This window comes from Temnothorax americanus, unplaced genomic scaffold (assembly GCF_048541705.1).
Source record: "Temnothorax americanus isolate GAGA-0224 unplaced genomic scaffold, ASM4854170v1 Scaffold27, whole genome shotgun sequence".
Taxonomy (NCBI): domain Eukaryota; kingdom Metazoa; phylum Arthropoda; class Insecta; order Hymenoptera; family Formicidae; genus Temnothorax; species Temnothorax americanus.
This window is the reverse complement of record NW_027509411.1, coordinates 1,067,510-1,075,000: the sequence shown is the minus strand read 5'-3', so window position 1 is coordinate 1,075,000 and position 7,491 is coordinate 1,067,510. Positions and strand designations below refer to the sequence as shown.

Here is a 7,491-nt window from a genome sequence, read left to right as displayed (position 1 = left end):
GTATTGCTAATGGCGAAGCAGCGTATATAGTTGATAGGCAGAGTATATCGTTTGGAATTGCGCGGCGATTTTCCGAGAATGAAAGCGTACGTGTTTCGCAAAGCGTACATTCTCTCTTTTTCGCGAATCGCGATAAGCCTTCCCGAGACTATTACCGCTACTTTGTCGCGAAACTTCTCAAGAAATCAGATCCTTTTTACATGTCAGAACGCCTGTTTATTTCGCGCCGTTTCAGTCTCGCACCCGGCGTTTTTTGTTGCACTTTCAATGACGGCATAAACTGCGCCCGTAATCACGAATCGATCGTATTGTGGCAAGTGGCGCCTTTGTCCGCTCGCGCGACTCAAGCTTATAACACATTGCCCGGTCGCTGCAACCGCGCTCCAGCATAATTATTAGTCCACTTAAGTAGCCGTACGTTATTACGTTGGAACGAGATAAAAAGACGGACAATTTTCGTGACCGTCTTCTTGTTTCGCGCGCGTGATCCCGCTTAATGTGCTGCTATTTGTTACCTAGACCTTTTTCTCGCCGCTGCGTAATCAGTAACGCGCGATGTTTGATTTTTCGCAAGTCATTGTGTGAACTGAAAGCTCTCACTGTTTTCGAGAAAAATCTAAATTTTTTTTCCCCATAAAAAAGATTTTTGTAATTATGATATAGTGACGCGTTTTTTCGTTCTTACTAGAATTTCGATTCTCGCTTTTGTCTCTTGAGTTGCGAAGGTCGAAAAAAACCGTGATGGCCATTGCATCCGATAGATCATCTTCAGTTTTATTATCATTTTTATCACGTTAACTGCGCTGTAATTCGAAGATATCAATATGTAACCATGGTTACGTATTCGTCTAACGATCGGATATATGTCAGAATATCCTGATTACAAGGAGGATGGATGGAGCATGGTTTATGGCAGACAGCGGCGACGAGTCGACTAATCGGATATATCTCAAGGAGGATAAGCCCATTTATAGGACATGAAACAGAATATCATTTCGAGACGATGCTGACACACGGATATCGGGATTACTTGTTGTTAGCTTTATCATCGCAACACGCGCGGCTCTTTTGTCCCTTCGCCAAATTGCCTTCGAGCGAGAGAACGCAATATGTTCGCGTGTATGTCGATCGCACGTATGTTTTCCGAAAGAGAACGAAAAAGAAAGAGACGAATCTCGCCTGATGGTCCGCACAATTCGCTTTCATCGTACCCGGCCACAAAATGACTATAGAAGTTTCCTGCAGGCTCGGATTAAAAAAATGTTACGTGCGAGAAAATAATTTTTTTTATGTATCTTTTCAAGCTTATGTCTTTCCAATTTTTTTATAGAATCGTAGAAAGAAGAATATTTTGGTACAATATTTTAATATAAACATTTATTCTCTCTGTTTCTCTTTCTCTCTCTTTTTCTCTCGGGTTACTAAAGGGAGGCAAGCTGCTGAGATTGATGAATTAAACCCGGCTGACGTATGATTCGCGGATTATTAAGCGTGTACCGGAATGAGTCAGCGCGACGCTGGTTCTCGAGGAAAGTTACAGAGAACTCGACGAGAGCCCGGCAGTGACTTGACCAATTCTATCTGATTACCTCGCTGAAAGTTCCGAGAAAAACTCGCTAGCTTTGGGGAGTTGGCCGAAATCTCGAGCGAACGAGAGTCCATCCTGTGTCGAATCCGAGTCGATTTTCGCTAGGGTCGTTTTCGACTTGAACATCTGATTCTCCAAACTTTCGAGAGCGCGTGCATCTCCCGCGTGGGTATCGCATCGGGGACCAGGTGTTTGATAGATCGAATTTAGAAACGAATTTTTAGAAGAGTTTTTACGATGTGCGTTATATTAATTACTAGCTGGTTACCCGGGCTTTGCCCCGGAGAACATATGTAATAAGACACGCAAATAGTCTCTCTCTCTCTCCTCTTCCTCTCCCTCTACCTCTCCCTCTCTCTCCCTCTCTCTCTCTCTCTCTCTCTCTCTCTCTTTCTCTCTCTCTCTCTCTCTTTCTCTTTCTCTCTAAAATGCTGTAAATTTAAAAATACTATAATACTTTCAATTAAACCGGTTCCCAAAAAAATTGGTAACGAAAAAATATACAGTTTATAGCACTCCCCGGGAAATTTTACTTCTGTTTTATATACAATTCTTTAAAATCGATTAATTATTTCTCGAAAAATTTGTCCAACTTTTGATAACGGTTTCCAAAAACATATCGGTAACGAAAAATTATATACTTTATAGCACTTCCCGGAAAATGCAACCCCTATTTTATGTACAATGTTTTGAGTTTTGGTCATTCGGAACCGGTTTCCAAAAAGATCGGCAACAAAAATAGTACACTTTATAGCACTTCCCGGGAAATGTTACCTTTACTTCATATACAATTCTTTGAGATTCAATCAATTATTTCCCGAAAAATTGGAAACATTAAAAAAAAACCGGTTTCCAGAAAGATCGGTAACAAAAACTATACACATCATGGCGCTCCCCGTAAAATTCTACCCTTACTTCATATACAATTCTTTAAGATTCGGTCAATTAATTCCCGAAAAATTGAAAAAATTTTCGTACCGGTTTCCAAAAAGATCGGTAACGAAAAATTATATACTTAATAGCACTCGTCGGAAAATTATACTCCTGTTTCATATATAATTCTTCGAGATTCGGTTGATTATTTCCCAAAAAATTAAAAAAATTAAAAAAATTGGTTTCCAGAAAATCGGTAACAATAAACTATACACCCTATGGCACTCCCCGAGAAATTCTACCCCTATTTCATGTACCCTTGGTAAAAATTTGGTCCACTAACGAATGAGTAGTTCGCGGACAGACAGACGGACGGACGGACGGACGGACGGACGGACAGACAAACAGTCGGGTTTTATATAATAGTATGAAGTATGATGATGATGATATTAATTATTCACATATCGTATCGTCGCGATTACGCGATTAATGATGGTTGGCCATTGAGTGATCATCGAGCGGCATTTCCACACAAAATGGGATTACGCATTCGTCGTATTTACATAAAGGCGATTAGCATGCGCATAGTCGGGGTTAATTGACGTGACTGTAGCACGGTATAGCACTAATAAATGGCCGAACTTGATCTAATTACCGGTCGCTGTCGCGTATTGACGTGTGCATCGAAACGTAAACGTTAATTTCGAGTCTGCGTTCCGACATGTAATTGCATCTCTCGCTTATGCTCGATTGGTCACGGCGCTCATCGCAATCGTTTCCGTCGCGCCGCGGTTTCATCAAATTCGAAAGCAAACACTTTATATGTTTATAATTTTATATCAGTCGCCCTCGCGTTCAATGTAATCATGCAATTACAATTACATTTGTATTGTTACGGTGAAATGTGCTTTAACCGAGGGAAATGTAACTTTATGCGTTATGTTCACAGAATGTCCAATTCCATGTAGAATTATGTCGGTAATTTTTGTTGAATTATTTCGTTGATTATGTTTATTTGTTGAACAAATTTCCGATGCACTAAATTTTAATTCTAATTTGCTAAAACTTGCTTTATGTTTTGTAATAGTTGTATTAATCGTACAATCGTAATCCTTCCATTGCCGGCAGTAATCTATTTCATAGTGAATTATTTTTATCTTTCCATGAAATTTGCCAAGTTGCAGAAAGTACGTGAACGTAAATAATTGCTATGTACTTTGTATTTTCATATTATCATGTTTCTATTTTATAATCACTTTCCATTTAATTAAAACCGTTTAGCAGTTTTTAGCTGGCTTTAATTAATTTTCGGTATAAAGTTTAGCGGTTTATTTCCGTTTGACTTAACATACAATCGAAAATATAGTGCTCATTCAATTACCAGAAATTAACGAGCATTCGTTTGACGATCGCAAACGTTTAATTTATTTTAATTTATTTTAGACTATTATGCAGATATTAATTCGCAAATTCCTACAATGTGGTGGGTTGCTATTTTAATATTTGTTCTAGTTAGCAGATAATCGCAATATAAATGTAAATATGACCATTGCAATTGATTAATTATTATCAGCATATTTCTCTCGATGTCAATGTTAAATACTTATCGTCATGTCAAAATATTCATAGATATAACCTCTTTCTCACTATAAATATATGTATATGGGTGAGTAAGTGAGTGAGTGAGTGAGTGTGTGTGAGAGTGAGAGAGAGAGAGAGAGAGAGAGAGAGAGAGAGAGAGAGAGAGAGAGAGAGAGAGAGATCACATATAAAATAAAGGGATATATATTTATATTGTACTTTAGAAGAAAACTATTTCTTTATTCATTATTATATGCAAACATATATATATGTAATGGTCTATGTTTACAATTTCCCATCCTACACGATATATATGATTGATTGATTGAAATATAAACTGAGCGGTTTACGGGAGTCGCACACACATCGGCAAATTATCACCTCACTCCGGTTTCTCAAAGTTTTGAAACAATAAACTGCAATGAACCTTGTAAGTCTGCACTTTATGTATATCACACCATGACTGCGACTATACGAGGATGTTATTGCAGACTGCGTTTCTTTTCGAAACTGCGCCGTATCTTCGGCAACGACGCCCATTTTACGCGGTCGCGATCGTCATATCGCCGTACGCTTTGGAAGTTAGCATCATCGTGGTATTTATAAAGACATAAAAACGGGGAGCACAAGAGTGTCGCCTCTCTCCGAAGTACATTCCGTGTGTAAACGATCCCTTAAGCATTTAATATACGACCGGAAGATGCATCGTCGGAATTCCGATAAGCTACGATAATGTTCTTACGTTTTATTGCCGCCGTATAATGCCCACAAAATGGCGTTACACTATTTATACTTCGTTCTTAATTCTTCCCTCGTGTCGCGGTTCTACTCCTAAATCTTTTTTCCCTGTTTCTATACGATCAGCACTTGCACGGAGAGAATTTTCTTTTAAAATTTACCCTGAAATTATGGTAGTTGTGGTAACATGTACCACCAAGAATTTTATGCGAGCTATTCTGATTAATATTCACCACAATAAAAAATATTAATACTATTGCATTAAAATATAAAATATATTTGATTAATTTTATTAAAATATATCTAGGAAATTTCAATAATTTTTCCAATTTTACCAATCTGCATGGTAATTTTTATCACGTTGTTTGCAAAATGTTTCATATATTTTAAAAATTTTTTGGTTGCCAAGTTGTCCCAAGTTTATAGTGAATTTAAGGGTAAAATATAACAAAAAATTCTTTCCGTGTGAATGAGTTACATAAGAAATACTCGATACTTGATATTTAAACTTTTTTTCTTAATTATATATATTCTGATAAGATATTACATTGCACAGATTTGTATGTTGATTCGCGACGTGATACGATATATGTTTTACATATGTGTTACTATTTGACGGAAGACGATCTCATTGTGATAATTCCAACGTGAAATCGCTCGTTTCGCGGACGATTATCACCGCTGATATCGAGGCAATTATTATTGTCGCTCTCATGGAAAATGAAATCACCGCCACTGCCGCCGAACGTTAACGCGCGTCAACGTGATGCGGCGATAATTATACGCGAGATTGCATCACCTGACAGAATATACGCGACGTTATCTCGTTCTCTGTTCTTGCGGCTCCTACACGGAGGATTGTAATTTCGTCCGGGACGCAAACAACGCGACACGATGCTTTTGCGCGCGCTTTTGCTCATGTTTGCGCACATACGTATATGATAGGCGCGCAACTGCCGCGCGCTAAAGCGTAAACGACGTAATTTGCCGGACGATGGGTGTTAAGGTAGAGACGGAAAAAGGATTAATCGAAACGGGCCGATACTCCCTGTAGTAACATCCTGCTGCGCTCGGCGCGACAGATATCGATTAACTCCCAGCCGAACGGCGGCGTCGCGCTTCCAACGGGCGATCTTTTTTAATTAATCTTTGGAACGAGCTCGTCGCTCCCCATCTCTCTTATCTTCGTCGTGCTTTCATCACGCGTCATATCGTATAGAGTGTGCATCCGCGAGTACCCGCGAGCGCTTTGCGCCTGAACTGCGTCCGATAATCACTAGCAAATTGGGCGCCTTTAGTAAATGCGGTTTGGTCACTCGTTTGGCTTTTGGAGAACATAATTTGCCCAAAGCGAACGTTTTAATTAATTTCGTAATTTCGGACGATGTGCTTCATAATCGTCTATTTTCAAGCAGATTAGACGTGGCAAGTTCTCGGAGAGTAGAAAGTAATTATAACATGCATAACACCCGATACTTCGGAGCTGCGTTTTGCGATTAATTCTTTATAAAGAAGTCTATAGAGTCTTGTGAATTATACGCGAATTGTTTGCACTTCTCTTTAATAGATATATCCTATCGATCTAGTGTATACTAGACCGTATACATACCAAGAATTTGTCCAGTGCAGGTATTCGGAGACGGCGTTGCGTAACATTATACGTTTCTTCTCTTGCTTTCAGTTATTACGAAACCGTCGCGATGTATAACAGGACACGACAAGGACCATAGTTAAGTTGGCCGCCACGTATCTACCATAACTTTTCTCCGATTGCCTAACTGTTAGACATCTAAACCAAGCTCGCATTGGCTGAACTTTGCATTGAACAGGATCTGATTAAGAATAATTGCTTTACGAACGTCTTATCGTGTTATAAAGGTATCAAAATAATAGATATTGTTTGTTACATTATTATCTCGATAACTTGACTACTACACTCTGTCATAGTTAATTGCATAAATCAATTCTATTTTTCATCGTATGACGCCCTAGATCTTTTAGCCTCTATAGGCATTCCATTTCCATTCCATTTAAACTTTTAAACCATCATACATTTAAACTTTTTTTGAACACATTCTATTAATTAACTTATTTGAAAATGATGAACATTATTTTTTAATAGACTATAATTTAACTAGTGTCCTAGATCTAATTAAGTCTGCTTTATAAAAGTTTTGTTACTGTCTATCAAATATATATTTCCAGAATATTTTTTATTACGAATAACCTAGTTAAAACGCTCTTAATATGAATGCACTGCAATTCTGAAATATCTCGATTGGCTTTTATCAACAATTAAACATGCTTAACAGAAGCAACTGAAAATAATCGAAAGTGTTTTTAATGATAGAAATTTTACCTCAATTTTATTAGTTTTAACTTAGACTCTGTATGTCAATGTTTTATAATATTTATAATAAGAAAATACCAGAAAAGTTGACATTATCGATAAACAATTATTATGCACCGAAAGTTTTTAAAAGTCAGAACTAGTTGTTTCACGAGTGGATTGAATAAGGTGATCGTAAAAGTTATTAACGATGTTTTGTAATATGTTTTTTTTATGACAGATTGTGTTGCAAGGTAGATAATATTTCTTGTCAGATTCAGTGATTGATCAAACACTCTTGCATATGTATATCTCAGTGCTAATACCGGAACGTATGGACGTTCATTAATTCCAATATCGACAAGTATCATATATTTATATC

General features: G+C 37.6%; 1 protein-coding gene across 7 annotated transcripts in view; it reads left to right on the top strand.

The window, feature by feature from the left end:
• Kug (FAT atypical cadherin kugelei) overlaps positions 1-7,491 on the top strand; it is a 351,540-nt gene that overhangs the window by 162,562 nt on the left and 181,487 nt on the right. The gene's annotated exons all lie outside the window — the stretch shown is intronic.